Raw genomic sequence first — 10,580 nt, forward strand, 5'->3', positions numbered from 1 at the left:
CCACCGATCAAACATGTTTTCTTTCACTCTGGCAAATTCCACATGGGTCTCACTCTCCCTCTTCCTGGCATTCCTGAATTTTTGCCTGTAAGCTTCCGGAACCAACTCATAGGCTTTGAGGATGTGTTTCTTCAGTACCTCATAATCTGCACATTGGTCCATTGGTAGCGCCGAATAAATCTCTTGAGCTTTTCCCACCAGCACACTTTGCACTAGTATGGTCCAGGCCTCCTCCGGCCAGTTTAATTGTCGAGCCACTTTCTCAAAGTGTGGAAAAAATTTCGCGACTTCCTTTTCCCTGAACGGTGGAACCAGCCTCACATGTCTGCCCACATCCCAGATTTTCTGGTTAGGTGTCGACCCCGTCAGCAAGGGTGGTACCTCTCCCCGTTCTCTCATTAACTCCAGCTCCTTGAATTTAATTTCCTGCTGAAGCTCCATGTCACGTTCCTTTAATTCCCTTTCCGCTTTTCTCTCCTCTGCTTCGAGGTCCCTTGCAGCTCTCCTCTCCTCTGCTTTTCTCCCTTCTAACCTTTCCTGGAGTTCTCGTTCCACTCTCCTTTCCTCTGCTTGTTTCTCTTCTCTCCTCTCTTCTGCTTTCCTTTCTTCTTCTGCTCTTTCCTTTTCTGCTTTCCTTTCTTCTTCTGCTCTTTCCTTTTCTGCTTTCCTTTCTTCTTCTTTAATCCGTTCCTGGCTCCGTAATTGCAACTCCAGTTTCCGGAGCTCAACGTCTTCTGGTTCTTCGGGTAGCCACTCCCAGGCTAACTCGTCCCATGTTCCTAATCCCACCATAGACTGTATCACCGTGGTCTGCAACTCTGCCTTCCTCAAATTAGTTCGGACCTCCAAGTTAAAATGTTTGGCCAATTTCAAGAGGTCCGACTTTAGTAACGCTCGGAACTGTGCCTCACTCGGGGTTACCACAAAGTTCTGTGCCACAAACGCCATGGTGCCTATCGTTAACACCTGTTAACCTTCACCCAAGACTTTACCCCAATTTCTCAAAAAATTTACCAATTAATAATTAATTAATTAATTTTTATTAATAAAAAACTATTATTTTATTATGTTATACAATTTTAAATCCCGGACGTAGACCCAATTGCGTTACGTGGTCCCCTCGGTGAATACCTGGTCTCGGTGACCCCCGGACCGTGAGAGGAACTTCGCCAGAAAGTTGTATTATATATGCGCTTTCGCCACGCAATCCATAGGAATTCCACCCAAGAGAAAACTGATGTTCAAGGATATATTTCAATGGTAGTGATACCATACAATTTCAATGATACAACCACGGAGATTTTCCCCGAGCAATCAACAACAAACAACCATCAACAATTCCCAATCCACAATCAAATCCCTATATGATTAAGATGGCCATCTTATATATGTGTGTCCCCGTTGGTACTCACGACCCCCTTTTGGTCTCGGTCCCGCACAATGTCTCTGGGCCCCTCCTGACCAAGATGATGGTCGGCGTCGCCGCACTCGGGCGGTTGAACGAACCCCGGGTGGACGTGTTTCCACCGGGCAGGTATCGTACCAGGCACCACGGCTGCAGCCCCTCGTGGCCACGCGAAGCGGGTACGGGAAAGCAAGCCAAAAGCCCCACGCCGCTTGCAAGGCGTGTTAGGCCCCAACGTGCGACCCGTACGCGTCTTTTTAGACGGTGTCGCGAACGGTGCCAAACGCTGGGTCGGTGCATGGCCACACGACAGTTTGACGTCCACCGGGCAGGTATCCGTCCCGGTAACTCCTCTCGCCAGACGGGCTCGGGAACGCCGCTTTTCCACACGGCTCAATATCAAATTCCCCCTTTCGTCGGAGCGGGGCGAGGAAGAAGAATACTCGTCGCTTTTCTTCCTCGTGTCTTTCCTCTTCCGTTTCCGGTTTCTTTTTCAGAAGGGCTCCTGACCCTCCAACCACAACAACCCTTAATCTACTACACATGGATAAGCAAAGACCTGAATGGTAATTCACATACATTCACATAAATATGTAACACTTGGCACACCTGAGCTCCTCACCACATACAAGGCTTTCATCCGCAGCTCAATGGAATACTGCTCTCCCCTCTGGGCTGGTGCTCCTGCCTCACACCTAGCTCGTCTTCACGCTGTTGAAACCAAAGCATTCAGAATCATTGGAATCTCCCGCGATGAAGCTAACTCCAAGGGCCTCTCACTCACTCACCGCAGGCAGGTTGGTGGACTTTCTGTCTTCTACCGACTCCTCTCTGGCCTTGCCCCCCCCCCCCCCCAGCTCTCTCTGGGCTCTGTCCCGCAAATATTCCTACAGGTCGCACAAGATCTGCCTGCAACCCTCTTGTGGTTAAACTGACAAAATCAAGACTCTCTGCTCACCTTCACTCCTTCATTCCTCTTTTCTCCCGCCTCTGGAACAAACTCCCTCACTCTCTTCAATCCCACTCCACCCTCCAGGTCTTTAAAACAGCTGTTCACCACCATCTCTTATCTTCCCCCATCCAAAACCTTGATCTTTTCTACCCCCGCTAATTTCACCCCAATTCCACTTTTTTGAAATACCAACTTCTGTCCTGGAAGTCCTTGGTGTCCTTGTTGTTTTATACTTCTCCCACCCTCCCCCCCCCCCACCCCCCCATTCCCACGCCTCCTCCCCCCAAGCCCTCTCTCTCCCACACATCTCCCTGCTCTCAAATGTTGTGTTTGTGTGCTTATCCTTCTCTCCCCATCTTGTCCTCCGCTCCCTCTTTTTATATATTTTGTTTGTGTGGTTGATTTGTTTGTGAAGTAAATGTTAGCTCTTTCACGAGCCTCGATTCAGTATACAAAAAAAAACAAAAAAAAACTTGGTGAACGAGTTGGTTAGGTGACAAGAACAAGCCAATTAGATTTTGGTTTAGGTCCAAATCCAGATCCGGCCTGCCATTGGGATACAAAACTTCAACTGTTCACAAGGCGAAAGGTAATGCTCTCCACTGAGTGCCGTTCTAGTTTGACGATCTGATCAAAGATGGCCGACTGGTAGACTGGCGGCCATTTTAGTTGTGCAAACCCAATGTTGAACATGTCCTCAACCATTTATCGGACGGACATGCATTTACCGATCTTGTTCAAATGTGGCATACAGATAAAGAATGACGGCTAACATATGCATGTCATTTATTTTTCCGAAATGGTTGACTGGCGTCCATTTTGTTATTTTAAACATATCCACACTCACCATTTCTCAGACATGCAGGGACCAGTTTTGTTCAGATTTGGCACAAAGACCATACATGAGAGTATACATATGCAGAATATTTCGTTTTGTAATCTGACCAAAGATGGCCGACTGGCGGCCATTGCAGCTCATTTCTGTTCGCATTCTGATCAAAGATGGCTGACTGGTGGCCATTGTTCAATTTTTCTCGTGATCTGATCAAAGATGGCTGACTGGTGGCCATTGTTCACTTTTTTTTCTCGCGATCTGATCAAAGATGGCTGACTGGTGGCCATTGTTCATTTTTTCTCACGATCTGATCAAAGATGGCTGACTGGTGGCCATTGTTCATTTTTTCTCGCGATCTGATCAAAGATGGCTGACTGGTGGCCATTGTTTATTTTTTCTTGCAATCTGATCAAAGATGGCTGACTGGTGGTTATTCTGTTGATGTGTATAAATATTTATTGGACAACATAATGGTAGGTAAAATTCCATTTTAAAGCTATAAAGGTATTTTTAAAACCACGGAGGCTACAACATTTTCAGTCTTTTTCTCCTTTTTATTATCGCTATAATAAGTGTTATCTTATTATAATAGAGCAAACGTATATGGTTATGTCGCTTTGTATGTATGTTTATATGCGACGAAAACGTCTTCTTCTTCAAATAAAATTAACACCCTCTTAATTAACCGTCTTAATTGCGTTAAGACTGCTGAGACCCCTCAGACCTTTGATGACCCTTTAATTCCCCCAAGACCCTTCAGACCACCAATACCCCTGAAGACCCAAAATACCCCAAAGACCCCCAAAGACCCAAAATACCCTTCAAGGCCCTGAGGCTCAAAAAGACCCTGAATACCCAAAGACCCTGAATACCCGAAGACCCAAAACACCCCGAAGACCGAAAACATCCCGAAGACCCAAAACACCCCGAAGACCCAAAACACCCAAAAGACCCCGAATACCCAAAAGACCCCAAATACCCAAAAGACCCAAAAGACCCCGAACACCCAAAAGACCCCGAAGACCCAAAACACCCCGAAGACCCAAAACACCCCGAAGACCCAAAACACCCCGAAGACCCAAAACACCCCGAAGACCCAAAACACCTCGAAGACCCAAAACACCCCGAAGACCTAAAATACCCTTCAAGGCCCTTCAGAGGCTCAAAAAGACCCTGAATACCCAAAGACCCTGAATACCCAAAGACCCTGAATACCCGAAGACCCAAAACACCCCGAAGACCCCAAACACCCCGAATACCCAATAGACCCAAAAGACCCCGAACACCCAAAAGACCGCGAAGACCCAAAACACCCCAAAGACCCAAAACACCCCAAAGACCCAAAACACCCCGAAGACCCAAAACACCCCAAAGACCCAAAACACCCCGAAGACCCAAAACACCCCGAAGACCCAAAAACACCCCGAAGACCCAAAAACACCCCGAAGACCCAAAGCACCCTGAAGACCCAAATGGCCCTGAAGACCCAAAACACCATGAAACCCAAAAGACACCGAAATGGTCAAATATACCTACCTCTCTGAAACGACGTGTGGTGACGCGCGCGAAGCGCGCCGAGTCACGCTAGTATACACAATGGTTGAGTTTGTGATATCAAAGTGTTAATCCATGAAATGGGGTCCTATTATTGGATTGCTATAATAGAGATGTCCGAAGCACCCAAGCTCGTGCTGGAAGATTTTAGTATTCGTAACAGACTTTACCAATAAGATCCCACAGGTATTGTTTAATTTCAAGTGTATTCTGTGAGATTTGCTACCTGCAGCTCAATTCCCAAGGTCGTTGAGTATAATTTCTTCATATAAGAAAGTCTAGCTCACACAGGGTTGCTCATGGAATCCATTTGGATGTGCACTCTCGGAATAATGAGCCTCAGAGTCTGACTTTGTCAAACTTTCTTCATCGTTTTCATCACACATCTTAATTAGAATGGCACTCGGTAGACAGCATACCTCCACCTGAATGAAAAGTTTACGTTGTGTATCCACTGATAGGTCAGATCTGGATCTGCACCTGAACCGAAATCTAATCGCTGGTTCTCGTCTCCGAACCAACTCATTCACCAAGTTTTGTCATCTGTCCACAACGTTTTGAAATATTGAAGGAGCTGCGCTCCAACGCGAGTCGAAAGAATTGACGCGACCAAAGACGGAATTCGTCCGAGTTGCTTTATTGAAACAAAACAGCTCAGGTATTCTGAAAAGCCCGTTTATCGGGCAGCAATATATATTGTTACGGACACGACTTATTAAGATGTTATGCTGGGCCGAGCGGAATGGCCGCCATGTTCGCACAAGTTACCCGATTATACTCGAACGTTGGCCGAATCGCGCTACGCTAGATCAATGAAGGAAAGGACACAACGGCTGGGTTAAATGACACGACACTAGGGGTACAGTTCTCAAGACCTCCGGAGGAGGATATAATATGGGGTATGCAGAACGTTTAGATTACACGGCACAAGAGGTACAGCACAGAAAGGTGGGCACTTATACACGGTCTTATCTAAATCCCGACAGACCACAGACAAACGGGACAAGACTGACTCACACAGGGATTGATGGCAGGGGAGGGCAGGCAGTCGATGGCTCAAGGTGCACCTTGGCTCAGGGGCAGAATCGACCCGGTCCGGTCCAGAGATGCGGGGAGGTGTCGTCGCGCTGGAGGTGGCGTCCTTTTCTCTCCAAGCTGAGGCGCATCTGACGTCACCTCCGTCTTCACGCGCATGTCCAGCGGGGAGTGACACGCCCTCGGCTCGTTAGCTCCGCCCCAGATGGAATCGGTCCGCCGCTTCTTATTGGGTGCGGGGGGTTACCGGGCTCCGCCCTTGACGAGGAGCTGACAGTGAGCCCCTGCGTGGTAACCCCGTCGGAGCACATGGTCAATGGCGGCTAACCAAGCCGGAGTGAGGACGCGCACTCCCCGCGCCGCTGTTGTTGTTGTTGGTGTTGTTGTTTCATGAGGAAGAGATGCGGGGAGGTATTGGGAGGTCCTAAACTCACTACTGGTGCCATACAATCACATTCTGGTGCAACGAAGAGTCAGAATTAATGGAAACGAGTCCTTAACTGACATAGACTAAGAATAACTAGCAAGATGTCCTATAGTTGTCTACGTGAGATGCGGTGAACCTGGGCACGACATTTAATGGGGGAAAAAGGGGAAGGTCGGGGCTACAGAGTGTTGTTTACAGACAATGGGACTAGGGAATGGGGGATTGGGGATCGTTGGGGAGTATTGGGGAAATAGGGGAATATTTACAAGCGGATATGGATGGAGGCCAAATCCCATATCCGCAACATTGCACCCTTCTCTACCTCGGGGCATCCCGACCCGATAAATTTTTACCTACTTTACTACTGTGTTCAAAAAGTATCCGACCTTTATTTTTCGTGCGTAAAAAAAAAGAAGCTAGGGAGGCGTTGATTGGTGCACGTATGTAGGCGATCCTAATGCACACGCGTGAATTTTTTCCCACCTGCAGAAGCTGTCATTCGATGGCAGACCGCCGATGAGTGAGGACATGTAAGTGAGCGCCGTCGGATTTTCGTTTTTGACAAAATGACGGAAAAACTTGAACAACGCTACTGCATCAAATTTTGTGTAAAGCTTGGCGATTCCCAAGTGGAAACGATCCGCAAGATTCAACACCGTTCATTCCATTATGAAGGAGGATTTGGGCTTCAGGAGAATCTCAGCGAAGTTCGTACCAAAGCTGCTAACGATTGAGCAGAAGCAACTCCGTTTGGAGATCGCACAGGACATGCTGGAGACGGTGAACAGCGATCCCAGCTTCCTCAACACATTGATCACTGGCGATGAGTCCTGGGTTTATGGGTACGACCCAGAAACCAAGTTGCAGTCATCACAATGGAAGCATCCAACATCCCCGAGGCCAAAAAACACAAAATTTGATGCAGTAGCGTTCAAGTTTTTCCGTCATTTTGTCAAAAACGAAAATCCGACGGCGCTCACTTACATGTCCTCACTCATCGGCGGTCTGCCGTCGAATGACAGCTTCTGCAGGTGGGAAAAAATTCACGCGTGTGCATTAGGATCGCCTACATACGTGCACCAATCAACGCCTCCCTAGCTTCTTTTTTTTTACGCACGAAAAATAAAGGTCGGATACTTTTTGAACACACTACGTAGTGTGGCACTCAGATGTAGTTCCCGCTACTATTAACTCTACCCTGAGTGCGACAGTTTTACAGATGTTCACAAATGAGTAAATATGTCCCCCTGCGACGTTGCACCCTTCTCCTCACAGAAACACACCCACAGGATAACCGAATCGCGGAAAGAATCCTCAAACTAAACATACAGCCGGTAGGGAGCATTATTTACAAGACTACACTGATATTTACACTACGATCCAGGACCTGTTTTTGGAGGAACACATGCAGATGTTATGCATAGAGAGAGAGCACGCATGCCAGCATCGATACACCAACCCACGAGTGCTCTGTGGCCTTACGGCCTTTAATAATGTGCAGAGCACCCCATCCAAGCACCAAAAGCACCACCCCATAACACAGTCAGCACCATCCGGTGCACCAATAAAATGTTCATAGTCACCGGTGGTGTCGCAGCCGGCCGATGTTCTGCCGCTGGTCTTGCCTTCATGTGGTACTTGGCCTTCTAGCTTCCTTAAAAAATAAAGAAAGGCGCCAACTGCGTCCATTTCTAAATTGTGGCCGTCAGGGGCCAACTATTAGTGGTTCACCTGTATGGCATAGGTGCCACGTTGACCCATAGGTCCATCCACGGGTGGTGCTTGGCCGCAAAAGAACTGCGGTCCATGGTGGGTGGCCACAAACATTGCGGTCCATATGGTGTATCGATCCAGGCAGCAAGCAGCGAAAGTACAGGCCCACAACTGCGGAGCCAGCACCTCTCTCTCCTCTCTCTCTGCCCCAAAGCCAGATCCTCGGAGGTGGGAGACAAAAGAAGAAGACAAGTGAGTAAGGTGGTAAGGGCGCAAAAGTGCACGCAATACAAGGTGATGCACACTGGGGGCACATGGGAACCAGGTGAGACAGGTACGTTCCTACCGTACGCCCCCCCCCCCACCAGGTAACCTACATTGCCCCTCCCTTACCCCTTACTGTACCCACAAAACACAACACTACCTATAAACATCTACTTTACAAATCAACAAACGTCCCGACTGTCTTCCCCGTTCCTCCCATAAACCAAATTCGTCCTCTCTCCCTCCTAACCAATCAAATTTGCCATTTCCAACTCTCATCAAAATTTGCCATCTCCAATTCAACATCAAAATTTGCCATCACCAATTCATCATCAGTCCCTCCTAAGGAGGGAGAGATGGAATCACCCCAATGTCTCATCCACGTCGTGATGCGTCTCACTAATCCACACAGCAATTCTCATTTCCTGCACACAGAACAAAGAAAACACAGGTGTGGAGTCATCATCATCACCTCAGGTAAGTGGCTGCGTATGGTGCGACAGGTTCATCAATCCTAACTATTTCCTAAATGACTTTAACAACTTTACATTACCCGGGGTCTTTCTCCTGCCAAACCATTGGCCCTCTTACACTATGGGTTCTAAAAACCAATTCCCATTGACCAAACTGTGGTGCTTTTCAATTTGGGGTCTCACTCCCCCGATTCATCTCCCGGTGCCTTCGCACAATTTCTGGGCTGTGACGTGTAGCTCTCCCAGCAGGTCTACCCACCTGCACACCTCCACCACTGTAGTTGCCACCCGAGCTTACCTGCTCCTCACCCTAACCTATCTACCTGGGGAAGGCCCTCTGGCGCTCTCCCCACTCGGTGCCCTCTCTGGCACTGGGCTACCCGGGTCCGTCCTCCGGATCCTCGGGCCCCATCCACAACTCTACCGGCTCCCAGAGCCCACCTGCGGCCTCACCTGGCCGACATCCTCACAGTGGTGGAGTGCCCAAACCAACTACACACACTAACAGGCTACACGCCCAGCCATTTCCACAACACTAATGCACCCATCCAATTACCATTCTGCAACCGCACCACAAATGCCAATATCCAACCACAATTTACCTATACCCTCTACCTAACACTTACACTACCCGCCCCGGGTATCCGTGATGGGGGTCCACTCTTCCCCCATTCACACCTTCGCACCATGCACACCACTCCGTACCACTTACTCCATATATTCCACACACCTGTACTTGCACACCTGTGCTCTCACACCTGGTGCCACCTGCACCCTTCTCTCCCCAAGCGCATTCGCGCTGATCCACAACACTCACTGCTCCACACTGCTCCACACACCTGTCCAGTTCTCACACAGCATCATCTCATCTAACTACTCCCTTCTGAAACTTGCGCTTCCCAGTCGTCCCTTTAAACTATTGCGCTCCCTCGTCATTATAATCCACACTAATCTACCTGCGTCCCCACTACAGGTATCAGTCACTAACTAACCTTAACGTCACCTAATGTCATCTTCGCTAGATCCCTACACACAATATAACCTAACCCACCCGGGCTAGTTTTCACTGCCATCAACCCCATAAGCTATTGCGCATTTGCCCCCCCTATATGGGAAGGGTGGCAGGGATGCCACCCTTACCCACCGGGCCCATCGCTCACTACCAATTTTGCACATCAAATTTCAACAAATCAAAAATTTTGCCAATCACTACTCATCATCCGCCAATCATTACTGCCAATCCTTTGCCAATCATCAAATTTTGTTTTTTTTCTAATTTTGGGTCCAAAACACTAACCTCATCACACAGTCTACTCACTAATGCCTCTCGGTGCGCCAATTTACTTCTAAAGCTCGGCTTCGTACAGCCAAGCCATGAATGCCGGTTGTTTGGTGCCAGCGGCTGGATACGTCCCGCATTCGGTGCAGGGAAGGAGGTTTACCCGGGCCGAGATCCCACGCACCACCTCGGCGTGGAGCCATCCCATGGCCCGATCTCGACCTGCCGGAATGCCTCAACAAAAAGTGGTCGCCATGACGACCCTTCCTATCGGGCTGCCAGCTCCGCCTAGTGGAGCACGGACGCGGCCGTTCAAAGCGAGGCCCGGCACGCACCGAGGGCCCGCTTCGGCTATAAGTCGTTCTAAACTCTACCCCGGTTACCGTCGATGCTTCACCTGCATGGTTACAAGCATACGCTACCCCTTTCTTGCTCATACCTCCAGCTGTTCCCATGCTCCTCGTCGTACCTTTTCTTACACACCTCGGTACACTCATTCCGCTCACCGACTTGGTCACACACCTGACCACCGAACACCTTGGCACACATTCGTCGCTCGCACACCTCACCAACACACCTCTTCGCGCCCCTTCCTCGGTCACCTCCTCTGTGACAATCACAGGTGTGCTCTCACTCGCACACC

Source organism: Myxine glutinosa, chromosome 11 (genome assembly GCF_964187855.1).
Source record: "Myxine glutinosa chromosome 11, kmMyxGlut1.1, whole genome shotgun sequence".
Classification (NCBI taxonomy): domain Eukaryota; kingdom Metazoa; phylum Chordata; class Myxini; order Myxiniformes; family Myxinidae; genus Myxine; species Myxine glutinosa.